Here is a 15,498-nt window from a genome sequence, read left to right on the forward strand (position 1 = left end):
ACTTCTCCAACGTGAGTCCTTTCAACAGGCAGCAGTCCTTCAGGCACAGACTGCTCCAGTGTGGGTCCCCCGCAGGGTCACAAGTCCTACCAGGAGCCTGCTCCAGTGTGGGCTTCCCACGGGGTCACAGCCTCCTTCAGGCACCCACCTGCTCCGGCGTGGGGTCCTCCCCGGGCTGCAGGTGGGTATCTGCTCCACCGTGGACCTCCCTGGGCTGCAGGGGGACAGCCTGCCTCACCGTGGTCTTCACCACCAGGGGCTGCAGGGGAATCTCTTCTCTGGCGCCTGGACACCTCCTCCCCCTCCTTCTTCACTGACCTGGGGGTCTGCAGGGCTGTTTCTCTCATATGTTCTTACTCCTCTCTCCGACTGCAGTTTCTGTGTTTGCCACAACTTTTTTCCCTTCTTAAATATGTTCTCCCTGAGGCACTACCACTGTCACTGATGGGCTCGGCCTTGGCCAGTGGCGGGTCCATCTTGGAGCTGCCTGGTATTGGCTCTGTTGGACATAGGGGAAGCTTCCAGCAGCTTCTCACAGAAGCCAATCCTGTAGCCCCCCGCTACCAAAACCTTGCCATGCAAACCCAGTACAGGGGGAATGAGTGAACAGCTGCATGGTGCTTAGCTGCTGGCTGGGGTTAAACCATGACAATTACTGTTTAAGAAAATTTGCCCTGTCCAGCAGTACTAAGCAGATTTGTAATTGTTCATCAAACAGCTGTCAGAGGCTCTGGGCTGTCCAGGAAAACCAACAGGGGGAGAAAATGGGGAGATATTTAAGAGGACAGAATAAAAAGAAGTAGGAGTCTGTGTGTACATAAATGTAAAGATATATATATATATAAAAATAACAATCATGGTGAAACTCAGTATTTAGGACTCAAAAACCTTTACAGACTTGGACTGATAGAAAAGGTGTGTGGAAATGCAGATATCTTGGGTTTGATTATCAGAAACACAAATATCTGCAGGTCATTTTTTGGTGTCTAAACATCAACCTTTAATACTAGAGAAAAAAAAATAAGGTTGGAAACTTTTGTAATGTTTCTGTTTGTACTTTACTGTATTTTTGTCATCAAAGCTAAGGATCTAACTGAGCAGTATGGAAAGCAGGTGGGAGGAGAAGGGAAGGCACAAAAAGATGAAATGACTAGCTCATCGTATACATGGACCCTGAATTTCCAGAGTCCTGATGTAGTATCTAGCACTAGATGCATTGCCGTGTTGTAGAGATCCACTGTCTCACTGATATATTTAAGACCCACTAGTAGAAAGTACTAGAGAAGTGCAGAGTGTTGTCACTGAAGCAGAGCAACTGAAAGCAATTAATGGACTCCAAGTGCATGAGCCTTATGGAGCAGAGAATTTTGTCTCAACATTTCAATATCACAGTCACAAGTTTGGGTTGAATGACTGTGGATCATGTATAAATGCATCCTTTAATTTAAAACCAAGATGTGGATACTTTGCTCTTTCCTTTAATAAATTGTTCCGGTGATTAATTATTCTTACTTGTTAAACAACAGAGTATTATTTCTAATTAGAGTTTGCCTAGCTCATGTTCTGGTTTTTTACCTTTTCAGATGAGAGCCATATACAACCAGCAACCTCTTCTTAAGGTATAAGGATCGTATTTTTTAATCTTACCCTTGATAAACAATATTTGAAAACTAAGGGACTGAGCTTTTTGGGTCTCTCTCTTCTCATGTTTTCCTCGACTCTTTCTTGTATCTCTTCCCAGAACCCTTTTTGTGTTTTTCAGTACCCTTTGTGAAGAGACAAGGGAGGGAAGGAATGGTGAAATAAGGCTTGAGTCACTGTCACTATAGATTTGAGGTAATTCCATCTTCCTACTTCTTTTTGTTATTGGCAGGTGTAAGCACGCAGGAATTACACTGCTGTCTTGCATCAGATTGGGAACTCGGCTTCTTTTGATTATCTGCTGTGATTCCTATGTCATTTTCAGAATTACTGAAACACATCTTCACCTTATCAATACTTTCTCTGAGTCTAGATGTAAGTCTTTGTGTTGGGATGAACTTAAAAAATAGGGTAAGCATAGCGTATATAATTTATCCCACTGTAGTTTTTGTATCTATCTGTAAATTTTAGCATGATGATTCAAAAATAATTAGCAAGACAATTGAACAGCAACAAGCCAAGAATAGATATCTTGTTCCTGCCAGATAATTATTTTCGCATTTACAATTATTCTGTGAGGCTTACTAAGTAGCCAAGTTCTAGGTAATAGCGGTAACATTGATCTCATCTTCTGCAGTTTATTTTTCAAGTTTAAAATTGCATTTCTAGAAATTGTTATCAGAAGTGGTCAGTTGTAAATGTTGACATTTTTATGTCTTGTGTGAAAAATAAAGTTTTCCTTTTTAAAAAAAAAATCAAAATTTTATGTAGGAAAAACATTACTCTGAAAAAACTCATGAATCTCTAAAACCCATTTTCTGTGATGAATCTAGCAAATTTGGGGGCACTCCCTTTTTTAAAAAATGTAACTATAGAATATTCATCTTGTTTTGGAAATGTTCAACCTATTCAAGGACTACAGCTACTGAACAATATCTCAATATCTGCAAACCAGTGTCATTCATAACTTTGACTACAACTTTGTTCAGACAGCAGTTATAAAGTCTGTGTGTCTATGGCCTAAACAGACTCATGTTAATGTGTACATAGCATTATTTCAGCATGCAATCACCACTAATTATTTAATATGTCCTCATTACAAGCTGCTCTTGGAAGCATGATGACTAAGGCTGCAGAAATAGAAACAAATTTTGTATAATGCATATTGCATATAAGATGATTTTCTGGAGCTTTCTTGCTTCAAACAATCTTATGTGATAAAAGGTTTGGGTTTGGTTTTTTTTGCTTAGGTACCTTTAAGAGCAGAGATTACGTGAAGGAAAAAATTATAAACATATTCAAGGAGAAGAGATCAGAAAAGGTAAATACTGTGTTCAGTCTGTTATGAGGGCAGGAACTAAACCTTTGGTCTAAGATATCTAGGAAGTCCTCTTTGTCAGCATCCACTGATTCTCAGGAATATGAAATGCAGACTTTTTATACAAAGACATATAAAATGAAAGTATTCTGAGGGGATGAGGAAACAGACTTGCCATGAAAAACCACATTAGAATGAGCCAGGTCACACCCAAAATGCCAATTCTTTTTCCGGAGAGGAAGTTTTTTGAGGTATTTCATAATTTAGCTACTATTAGTCAATTGTGTCTACATTCTTATATCACAGATGAGACCATTTGCTTGTATTTGCTCCCCCAGTTACAGAAAACATCCCTGTTTTAACAGTCTGCCATGGAAAGACACTAGGGGCATAGGTTTCACCTAAATGAAGCACCTTTCCTACAGTAAGATGCCAAGTTGATTTACATGCTCTTGCATCACATGCCTAATGGCAAAATACAGACAGCTCTAATCTGAAACCCAAGAGCTATTTAACCATGCACATCGATACTAAACCATACTCCAAGCCTTGAAGATGAGAATGTTTTATTTTATCCATTAACAGGAATTTTTTGATAGCATAACACATACCTACCACACTTTATAGTACATGTTTATACCTTCAAAACTGTAGGACTACAAGCAGCCTAGCCCTAAGACCTTGTCTTTAAGTTAGCTACACCAAAGCAAGCTCCCATGAGCATATTAAACTGCACCAATTACTTTATGCTGCTTTAATGTAGATCTGATATATTCTGTAGGTTTGCATCAGTCCAGTTTCCTAGTGAGGGAAGACACATTCCCTGGTGCTTCACTACACCAAGACCTGATGCTAACAGACTGATGGCCTGAGAAAAATGATGTCACTCCTGATGCAACACTTATATACTGAAAGATAAAATAGCAGAGCTCTGAGCTCTGCTTTGCCTTGTCCCCTCTCTGTTCTTTACCCATGTGTTCACTGACTCACAAGTCAGCTGGTAGAGGAGTTGGCAGTGCCTTCACTAACACTTCTGTACCAAAAAAATCTCTGTAAGCCTCATCTGGCTCTTATTAAGTCAACTAAGTATAGGAGCAAATTGTATCACTAGACTGGGAATCTAACTCTCAAATCCTGAGAAAAGCCTATCGTGAGTCTACTGATAATGTTATAATGTCATAGTTCCTTCCTGGATATTTCACTGAAACTGCAGTTTTAAAAATGCTTCTGCTGGTCTTTAAAGAAAAGCCAGAAAAATCCTCCTGCTGCCCTTCTTCCAGCCCTTACTGCATATGTAAAAAAAAAAACCAACAAAGTTTTAATTAAGAAACAAAATTTGGGCCCTTTCAACTGCACTGAAAACCAGTTTTCCTTCTGTATCTGCAAAATCAAACTCAGGTGCATTTGGGAGTATTTGTACTGCTGACTGTTTGACTGGCATCTTCAAATATATTGTTCATGGTCCAAATACTCAGGTGTAAAGTTTACACAATTGAATTCTAAGTGGAAGAAGCAAGCAAAGCTTGACACCTGCTATATCACGGTTTTAAAAATATATCTCTTTGAACCTGAAGTCCTGTCTGCAGTAGGAGCAACATTTGCTTATCAGTCACAATGCTAGCTCCTAAGTCATGCAAACACACATGAAAATATCCTGTACCCTCAGATGGCTGCATGTTTTGTTACATAAAACAGAAGCTGTGTGACTTACATTACTTTATAAAGTGTTACAGGAGGACTTGATCACCACCCAACAACTTTCAATATTAAGCAAAAGTGATTATCAGCAGAGCAGCAGAGAGCTTTTATTAAAATAAGTATAATAGACATTGAGAATGTGAGATCAATAGAGTACTTAAGCAAGTGCTTAAATTAAGACAGGTAGCCCATCATCTTCTGCAGGACCATGTTTAACTGCTTTTTTGAGCTCATGCTTACACAGACATCAATGTACTGCACTTTTAACCAAACCTTGCAAAACACTTTCCCATAGCAAGCAACAGACCTGGCAAAACTGTGTGAGGAAAAGCCAGTGACTTGTTATGAAGGAAGACATGCAGACAGAAAATCTGTGATTTCAGCTCTGAATGCTGAAACACAGCACTGCAGTGCCTCCTTTGAGGAAGTGTGAGCAGGACAGGCAAAGACCCAGCCTGCAGTAGTCTGCACTACCTTCTTCTTCAGTCAGGGTGCTCAACTAAATCTCCCATTGCTGGGGCAGTGTAGCAAACACTGAACTCTCACCGCTGATACTCTGAATGTCCTCTGGAAAAATAAAGGAAAGTCTCTAGGGCTGTTAATTTGGCATCTTTCATGAACACTAAATTCACAAAAAAAAATTAAGAGGGGAAAGTCACCAACCTAGCTGAGCAGAATGACACAAGTTGTACTGAGTTGCGATAAACCATTAAAAGCATGGAGTGACTCTATTTTCAAAGCAGTTGAAAAGGTACTGTTCAAATGCAGCACTAAGCATAACTAATTTATTCTGGTAGTGTCTTCAGGCTGTCAAATGCATTTTAAAAAGAACCCCATTTAAAATGCATCCTTATAGCAAAACGTACCAGTGTTATCTAATTGGACAATGAAAGGAGCGCACCGCGCTCTCCCTTTCAAGCAAGAATGATGCAAGAAAAGAATATTTCTGTTGCAGCACAATAACAAAGCTGTAGGTGACAATTGCATTTTCCTATCAGTTTCAGCCATAATAGGTCAGTACAATCACTATCACACTAAGCTTCAGCTTGCTGTATCAAAAAAATTAGAACAGACAGGCACCATTTTAAGGCAGTTGGTACAATTTACCTTGACTTAATAGGGTCTTTCTGTGGGAGGATGGCTAGGAGTATAAACAGTCCTACAGGTATTTTCACACCTTTCTTTGGTGCTTCATAGTATTGGCTGCTTTCATGATATTGGTCATAGAGATATTTAGCTTGCTCAGAACAGTTGCTTAGTCTTTTTTGAATATAATATCCCAGTCTTCGTTCTATTAAATATTATCGGATATTTTTTTTTTAATGTTTATCAGGTTCAGACACAGCCAATGACACAGTTTTTTCCAGGTTTTTCAAGGCTGTTTGCACTCTATTTTGTGTGCAGACATATTTTGGAGCTGACCTGTTGTGTATTGCTTCGGCTGCACTCCCAACAGAAAGACCGATAGAGCTCTACTGGCCATGCAGCAGACACTCTCAGAGTACCTTCTTTTCTAGACAAAGTAGCTATTTAACTTAGACAAATTAGCAACAAATGCCCTGTTGTTTTACAGAACATCATGTTTTCCAGTAAGTTAAGGGACATTTTAATATCAGTGTAAAATTGTCCTTGTTAAAGCAGGCATCCACTTCTCAGGGTCCCTGAGGTAGGTGTTATGACTAAAAAGAAGTTATGACCAGGACCCTCATCATCTGAATAGTGTTTTGTGGGCCACTGGCTGCAAAATCACTATACATCAAGCACTGAGCATTGAGTCTGGCTGAGTCCAAAACTCTGGCATGTAACATTGTTTCTGAGTTGTAAGTATTCTCCATAATTTAATAGAGGAAGCCCCAATTTGATAGAACACAAGTAGCTGGATCTGGCTCTGCATATTTCTAGCAAAGTGACACCCATGTTACAGACAATTACATTAAATATTCATATGAAGTTAACATTTCTGAATTGATAGCTTTTCAAATGGGAAACAAAAATATACCCCAAATTTGTAAAATGTGCCTATTATGTCTGATTAATTTGTCCCATCTGTTTTGCTCAGAAAATGATCTCTCTGTAAAGATGAGCTTCCATGTATGATTGTTGTTACTGGTACAAACAAGAGGAAGAATTTCAGTAAGCACAATTTTCACACTTCTTTGCACAGGAGTAACTGATTATACAATCTGCATGACAATATAGAAACTCAGACTTACAACTTCTGCAAGGCAATTAAATAGGCAGGTAGAGTGTCCCAAGTGCATTGTCTGAGATAACTAATATAATGTTCAGAACAGCAAACTGTAGCTTTGTGTCCTAAAATGCAAGCTCTTCTGATTTATCTATCACCGAGAGAAGAGAAAAAAAGACTCCTGTTCATAACAGGAATATTGTGACATGAGACTTGGTATGTTGTCCAACATAAGCAAGGCAATAAATCAAAGAACAGAGCAGCCAAATTTTTAAAGAAAGAATGTTTTCAGCTGAAAGAGAACTGTCCTTGACTTTCTTCATCTGGATGTAAAACTAAGATTCAACAGCAAATATGAATAGAAATAAAAATGTACATGTAAAATAACTAGCTCTCGCCTCAGAAATCAAAACATGGGAAAAATGAGAAATGTCTCCCTATGAGATTTTTGTAATTGATGAATGCTGTTTCAGGATACAAGGGAATACTGTCAGTTTGTAATTTAGACAACACAAAAATTAACCAGAATAGTTTCTTTTGATGCCTGTTCCTGTCTTCGTGCTTCTGTGTGTAGTTCTGCATGCATGTGTATGAGGATGCATGTGCAGCTTTCAGTTCTTTGCTATGTTTTATCTTCTTTTTTTTGCCTGGAAGATCAACACAAATAAGGGAAGACTGACTAATGCACCTCATGCTGAAAGTTTCTCTCCAGGGGGAAATGCCTTTGCCCACACAACACACCATTAAAAATGGTGAGGCTCCACATGGGAGCACAGGGCTTCCCACATGCAACAGCCTGCAGGATCAGAGGAATTAATGATGCAAAATGTTGTCTAAAGCAGGCACTTGACTAAAGAGCAAAAAAATATAGATCTAAAAACTCAAGGAGCTCCTTGTAATGCCAATATGTAAATCATATTTTTTCTTTCTCCTGTCCTTCTCCCACGAACATTCAATATGAGAAAAGCCCTTTTATTTGTTTGCCTGATCTCCAGTTGGTTATTCTTGAAGAGCTGTCAGTTTTCCCCTTTCCCCATGGCTACATCAATTCCTGCATGGTGTGCACAAGGCAAAAGGGAAACATTTTTACTTTCAGAGCTGGGTTCTTGTCCCTGTTAGAAATTTTGCAACTGAGGAATTATGCAGGAAAAAGGTAAATCCAGGTCACCTTCACTCAAGCAATCCCCAGCTGCTGCGATAGCCCCTGGAAGTGACAGTAGTCAGCCTTGAAATTTCTACAGCTATGTAATATGGCTGGAAGCAATACCATCTAGTATACAGTTGGTATCATACAAATTAATACAGTGTACATTCTGCTACTTTGCTGCTCACCCCAGTAGCTCTTTCTTTCCCTTTCAGAAAAGTAGCTGTGCTGATCAATAACTAGAAAATCTGTTAGAACCAAAGAAAATTGTTTGCCTTGTGAAAACTGGTTCTCTCCTGTAAACATTTGCTTTTAAATAGCACGGACTGAAGCTGCATCCTAGATTGAGCAAGCCAGCAGAAATTGCTCACCCTAGTTTGACTTGAAAGGGGCAGTCATTTCTGCTTCTATCAATCAGCCTCAAACTTGACCCCTCTCCCACCCAACTTATGGTCAACGCCAAGGGACTGCAGGATCAGGATCATTAAGCAGTGCTGAATGGACAAGTCCTAAAACGAAGCAGAAGGACAGTCAATTGTAGGCGGAATGCAGCAGATTTATATCCAGTAGGTGAAAGAAAAATGACTCCTAAATGGGCTGGAGCAGCTGTGAAACTAGTCTGCCACCAGCAAGGATGAAACATGGGAATCTCAGAGAAGAGTCTCTTTGCTATCCAGCTCTAAAAGCAATTACCATAGATAAAAGCAAGTTCCTGGCAGGGCAGGCAAACTGACAGGGCTCAATTCTTAAATAGCAATCTGATCCCAGGGGACCTTCCAGGTCACTTACAGACCTACCATCACAGCAGCATTACTGATTGAAAATATGACAGCAGAGTAGGAGTGGGAGAGACTGTCCCTCCAAATACACTGATATTGTCCAGAAAAGAGAGGCATTAAAGAGAGGATTCCACATGGAAATGACTGTTCTCGATGCAGATGTTAGCGGAAAGCAATATAGTCAGGGTTGGTAAGAGTGAGCTTCAGCTTTACAAATCAGAAGTAAAACTCTCAGGCATTTAAATTTTTAATTGAATCCCCTTTTAGTGTGCTAAATCTGATCAAGATTAGTGTTTGGTAGTTAATTTCACGGATCAGAACAATTGTTGTATAATCTCCCAAACACAATTCTCTAAGGCCTAAAGCTGAATTACGTTTTTGCTGTGAGTGCAAACTAATAATATTTTTTTAATAAAAGAGGAAATAATAATATATTACATTGTATGGGGAGGCATCTGTTTGGTCTAGTGTTATGCATTGGTTTATATCAAAATAAAAAAAATCAGAGAAAAGATCAAGGTTAAAGTGAGGAGTTAGAGGAAGACTGGAGAAAATGCAATATCTTTCATTTCTCTAAAAGAAAGTTTTGAACTGTGTGTCTCATGAGCCATGACAGAGAGCAAAAACTGAGACAATAGAGCAGAGCAAGAAGCTGGACACTGAAGCATGGAAAGATGTATGCTTAGTATTACTTAGAGAGACAGGTGAAAACAACGGGTAAGTGAACAAGTGAGAATAAAAGATCAAGAAGATGTGGTTGAAGTTGAAGTGGTAGCAGATGGCCATACTGCAAGAAGGGAAAATAAAGAAACTCTACTTGTGAAAAAATATAGACCAATAATATAAGTTTAAAAAAAGAAGCCATCACAAATAACACTTTTAGGATGTGGATGGCTGAAGACAGAACTATCAAAGTTTTACTCAACAGGGGAATGGTTAAAGGCATCGCGTGATAACTCCTTTGCTCTCTGTGTAGTTCTTTGGATCAGGCTAGCTCAGTGCAAAGTACGGGCAAGCTAAGGCATGCATGGGTGCATTGTGATCACTGAGGGTAACCTACATAGCATTAATAAGTACAAATACTTGAGCTTTCCTTGATCTAGCTTTAACCAATTTCAGATCCATCTGTTCCTTTTTGGATAGCAGCCTGGATGTTTCATGTTAACTTCATATGCTTCTAAATTGCCATCAGTTGTATCTTCTACTAAATAATGTTCATAATTCAACAACCGTCTGGACAGAAGAAGGGCTATGTTCTCTTCACTAATTTCAAAAAGACTGCTTAGAAGATGGGGCATAGAAGACCTGATCCCATGCCCCTAAATTTACTCCTAAGTTTAAAGAACACTACTTACAGCATCTTTCTGTGCCCAAATTAGCAGAGAAACACATTTAAACAAAATAGAAATGTGGTTTAAGCAAACAAGCCAGAGGCTTGTAAGCCAAATTTTATCTTTTCTTAAACATAAGCAAACTCATGACCTTCAAAGGCGTTTTCCTAAGCAATGGAAATTGCTATAAAGGACAAATCTTGTTTGCAATAAAGAAATGGGAGGTAGGGAAATGATTTAAGGAGATAGGATGTGATCCAGTGAGTTAGTGGGAAAATAAAACAGTCTAGCCTCCCTTTATGGTTTAGTTTGAGCCTGTAGAGCCATCTCCATTTCAATTCCCCTCATTAAGGAGTTTTCTCATTCTCAGTTTCTCTCATTAAAGACATAAAGTTTAAAAGGTGGCAACTAACTGGAAGAAATTGTGTTTGTACAGTGAGTTGAAATCTAGTGGTCTCCAGTTTTGCCCTCAATTACATCCACACGAAGATATTCCTAACTTTGGTACTAATTGCAAATAGAGATGGTATCAAAGTCATTTATCTACAGCTCTTGGGATTTATCAAAAGAATGAAGGTAAAGTGGCAGGCTGAAGTGACCACTCTTGGTTTACTCATGTGTGTTATCACTGATCACTGGCAGAAATAAGCTTGAATTTTGTGCTACTGAATGAGGTCATCCTAGCACTGAGCTAGAAACAAAGCAGCAGCTGTTTCCAAAATTCCTCCATAGTACTATAAAATGATGTTGAAGTCAATAATAGTGAGTGAAACAGTAAAAGACTTTTTTATGTTGTATCTAAAAAATTCTTAATTTCTTGAAAAGAGATGGAAATGTTTATTTGGGAACCTTTTGCTCTCAACCAGCAGCCCATTGTAAATTATGCAAATTGCACCATTGTCTCATCTTCCACTCAAGCAGTGCAACCAGAGATTTCATTCCTCTCCTTCTTCTGTTCCTCTACTGTGTAATCATCAACAGTAAGACACCTGCAGTTTAAGATTATATGTGACTAGTAAACTTGTCATTTTCTAAAAAAATGTCTGCATAGCCACTTGTCATCTAGATCGAGTAGATTTACGTACATGTCTTTGAAAAAATTCCTCTTAACTCAGAAAGCGAACATGTGCCTTTTGCTGAAAATACCTCAGAAGCTTACAGACTCCCAGGAATACTTGTCTGCATACTCCTCTCTGGGAAAAAAAAAAAACAAAACAAAAAAAAAAAAAGATATATTTTTCAGATCAAACAAAAGCTTGAAAATACTTACTATCCTAAAATATTAATCAACCAGACATCAGGAGAGGTACCATCATATAACCTCCTTAGAGCTTCCAGCCTAGTCAGACAAAGAAAAAACAGATGAAGGTGCTGAGAGAATTGTATTCAATGGCTGGAAAGCTATGGCTTATTCTAGAGATGCTCTCTAGATCTCTCTCAGTTATAACAATCAATTTACTTTCTTCTGCATTATTTCCATGTATTTTAAGCAGACATTAATTCCAAATATAAGGAGAGAAATGGCATTCTGAAATAATATTAAAGGTGAATTCTGCAAACTTTTTTAATGATCAGCCTAGCTTGGCTATTTCTAAATATCCTCCACTAACTCAAATAATAACTAAGAATGTAAGATTAAGTAAGTCTTTAGTCAAAGTCAATATTGTTCTGCCTTTTGCCTCCAGAAAACCGTAACTTACTATTCTTCAGAGACATATTTACTTTTTCTGTTAATGAATAGCTTTGTGTTATTCCCAGTTAAGTATTATGTATTGTCTACTTCTTCCAATTTTTATTTGCTGCTTGGAGCACCTGCAATTTAACACTCAGACTGGTACCTACATTTGCAGCACATCAGAATTTTTCAAGAACAGCCATTGTTATCTTTGAATAACACTGCTAACCAAAAAACACCCCTTCCTAAACAAAGAACACACACCTGAAGCCCCTTCCAGTCACAGTTGATTTTAAAACCCTACCTACCATACAATCCATCTCCTGCATGAACTGAAGGACTGCTGTCCATTGTTCTGTCATTTAAGAACAACAGGCGTATGCCAGACTGACAAGCAAATTATTCTTTCTAACCCTCTCAATTTATGGAATCACTTTGAAGGGGGAAGGGGGGAAGCCTTTTTATCATGATCAATAAAGGGTTTCCCTGAAGGATTAAATTTTACATATTTTACCTTTGCTGGATGAATTTTCTCTGTGGTGTTTTTGACGTTCTCGGATTCCTATTTATCCATGCTACTAACTTGTATATTGTGGATTATACTGTATATGTGCACAAGTGATACTCTCACTTCCCATTTCTCAACAGTGTGTGCAAATGCTTATGTTTGCAATGGCCCTTGTACAAATACTACTTGAAATTACATTTTGGCTCTTTTTCCTTTCCTTACTTATTACCTTTCTGAAGAAAGAATAATAGTAATCTGTGGTCTGCAGTCACTAATTTTTATTGAAGCAAACTGGAATTCTCTTGTCTTCAGGTCATACCAGAAGAAAAACTCATATACAGCATCGTATTGAAAAAGTGCTTGTTTGTGCCTGGAAGTTTTTCTTTTTTTCCAGTTACATTAGTTGGCCTAGCGAATGCTATAACGTTTCAGTGTTACCACAGCCCCCCAAAAGGGGCTCGTTTCAAACAAGAAAAATATTGCATTTAAGCTAGTGTAAACATTATCAACTGTTGTCTAGTAAAACAAAATGCAGCATGGTTTTTATAACTTCTGTAACACCTGAGTCATTGAGCCCTGAGCAGAAGATTTCAGGCTGGAGGAGACTGCTCAGTCCCCAGGGTCACGGTGCAGAGGCTCAGCTGTTTCCACAGCTACCCAGGTGGCAGTGGCTGTCACAGCCTCTCTGTCCTGGGCAACCCCACCTGGGTTTGGGACCTCTGGTTACGGCCCCTTTATGGCACTTCTCTCTAGGTCACCCTGAAGAGTACTCCCTTGCATCTGGTCTGGCATTGCACCTACTGGTCTGCTCTCTTCTTCCTCCGCCCTTGGGAACAGAAGAGATGCTACTGAAGCTAATGCACTCCAAGTATTTGGTCCATTTTTCGTGTCTACTGCTAAATAGTGGACAGAGTTTACAACAGTGTCCCAAAGGGGAAAAGGATCAGTCAGTGTCCCTTTTGGTCACTGCAGGATGGAGGTGGACAAAAGCACAGGTGTTATTTAGCCCTGAGCAGACTGTAACTTCTACAAAAGCTACTGATACCAAGCTTTTCTTTACTGCAGACCTGGCAAAATAAAGAACATCTTTTTTTTTTTTTTTAATAGTAAACTGTTTCCCCTTGCTTCTGAACCATGCAGTATGGGTATTTTAGTTTGTGATGTTACTGACAGTTGCCACTGCTATTTGTATGCCAACATAGCTGAGGGCTTTTTTGAGGGTTTTGTTTCCCCCAATGTAATGAGCCATTTACTGTGGTAACCAATTCAATATTTCTAGGAAGACCACAGCCTGGTTTTCAGACTTGGGAAAGGGGATACAAATGCCAGATACATTACATAAGGTTGTATATCACCTAAATTGTGAATACAGTGTCATATGTATAGACTCTGCCAGCTGCTGACTTGTTTTCACTGTTCACTACACATTTGGTCTGAATGAGACAATCTCATTACTTTATGTTTACAAGCCTCTGTTTTGTAGCAGGTTGAAGTCAAGGACATAAAAAATAAAAATATAGTACCTTACTTTGATTTGGACATACTGAAGATTGCTTTAAAGAGAAGCTCATTCTGTGTGTGTAAAAATGCAGATTGAATATGGTTTTACTTTGTACCTACCCAAGTTTTAATACTGCTTTTATATTTTAAAACACAAAAGAGATGTAGAAGTGCAGGCCTTATGTAAAATTCATCGCAAATCTTCAAAACAGGTTTGATACGGCCAGTGACAAATGATGTCCCATAAAGCATTGCATGACTATTTTTAACATAGCTCTCATACATAATTTCTCCTGCATTGATTGCCCAGCAATATGAACATGTTGAAATACAAGGCATTATAAATGACAGGCTTTCATATCTCCACTTAATCTTTGCAGGACCCACACTCACTTGACTTCCTATGAGAAGCAAATAAAAACAAGTGATGCTGACAACTGGACCATCCCAGCAGCTTGGCTCTAGCCATCTATCTGTATTAATCACTGCTGCATATACATGGTGACTGGCTGCTAATTCGAAACATCCAAGCATTTCACTTGCTTCACCTTCTTCATCCTTAATTTTCCTTTACTGGGCAGTAATTGCCCTTGCAGTTGAGATCCTAAAGGTTGAGCCCTCCCCACACCAATATCACCAGTCATTGTGGACTCTACCCCTCAGGTCTAGTATTCTCACAATGCTTTTTTCCTTTCTTTTCTTTTAAGCCAAAATTCCATTTCTCCATCACTTTCATAAAAGCACAACTTTCTCTTACCTCCTGCCTCTCTAAAGTTGTTTACTTCTGCACCCTCCTCATTTTTCATCCACTACCTCCACTTTTGTCCTTCACTGTAAGACAGATGATAAAAGGCCCAAGCATCAGCGTGCATTGGCTTTCATTCCCAGTTTTGCCCACTCACTTTCTGCATCACAGGATTATCTGGGATCTGAATAAAAGCTAGGATCCAGCTCCCCCAGGCAATGAACAGCCGTATTAAAAGCAGGCCACACCAGAATCCATTTGCATGCACCGTGCTGCAGCGCTGAGCACAGGTTGAGGCTCTGCACAGCGAGGTGCAGGGCCATCGCTGTCCCCAACCTGGTGCGAATGGGGACAAGGAAGGAGTCAAAGTAGAATGGCTAGCAATGAGAACAGCAAGTACTTCTCCCAGAAAAGCTTGAGGTCCCCTTCCCGGGTTCAGGTAACACATCTGCACAGCGCACAGGGTGGCTTTGCTGCAGCTTTGGCTGCGTGCGAGGGCTGGAGGAGTTCACTGTCCTTTGTGCCTTTGCTAGTCATGCTGCCAGCGTCTGTTTACCCTTCTATAAAATGGAATAGTACCACACAGGATGCTGTGAGCCTTAGGGAAATAAGACACTTTTGATCCTGGGTGGAAAGTGTAAGAACTTGGTGTCAGCTCTGTTTTCATTTCATACTTTGCACCTGCAAAGTTTTCATCCAGAATCACTGTCATTGTCATCCTGTTTGTGGATACTGTGAAGCGCCTCTTCAACCTTCCCAGTTATTTGCATTGCAAAGGCAAATGAGAAAATGTTGCCTCTTGCAAGCCCAAGCATTCCGCGCCACCTCCCAACCCCCCGAAATGACTCAGTGGATCCAAGCCTCCTCCCTGCTCTGTCAACAAGGGGTACGAGCAAGGACGGGCAGGACGCTCACATCCACCGACTCTCACTTGTACTTGGAGCCAACGCTGGCACCCAACACTGCCGGCC

The sequence above is a fragment of the Aquila chrysaetos genome, chromosome 3 (assembly GCF_900496995.4).
Source record: "Aquila chrysaetos chrysaetos chromosome 3, bAquChr1.4, whole genome shotgun sequence".
NCBI classification, from domain to species: domain Eukaryota; kingdom Metazoa; phylum Chordata; class Aves; order Accipitriformes; family Accipitridae; genus Aquila; species Aquila chrysaetos.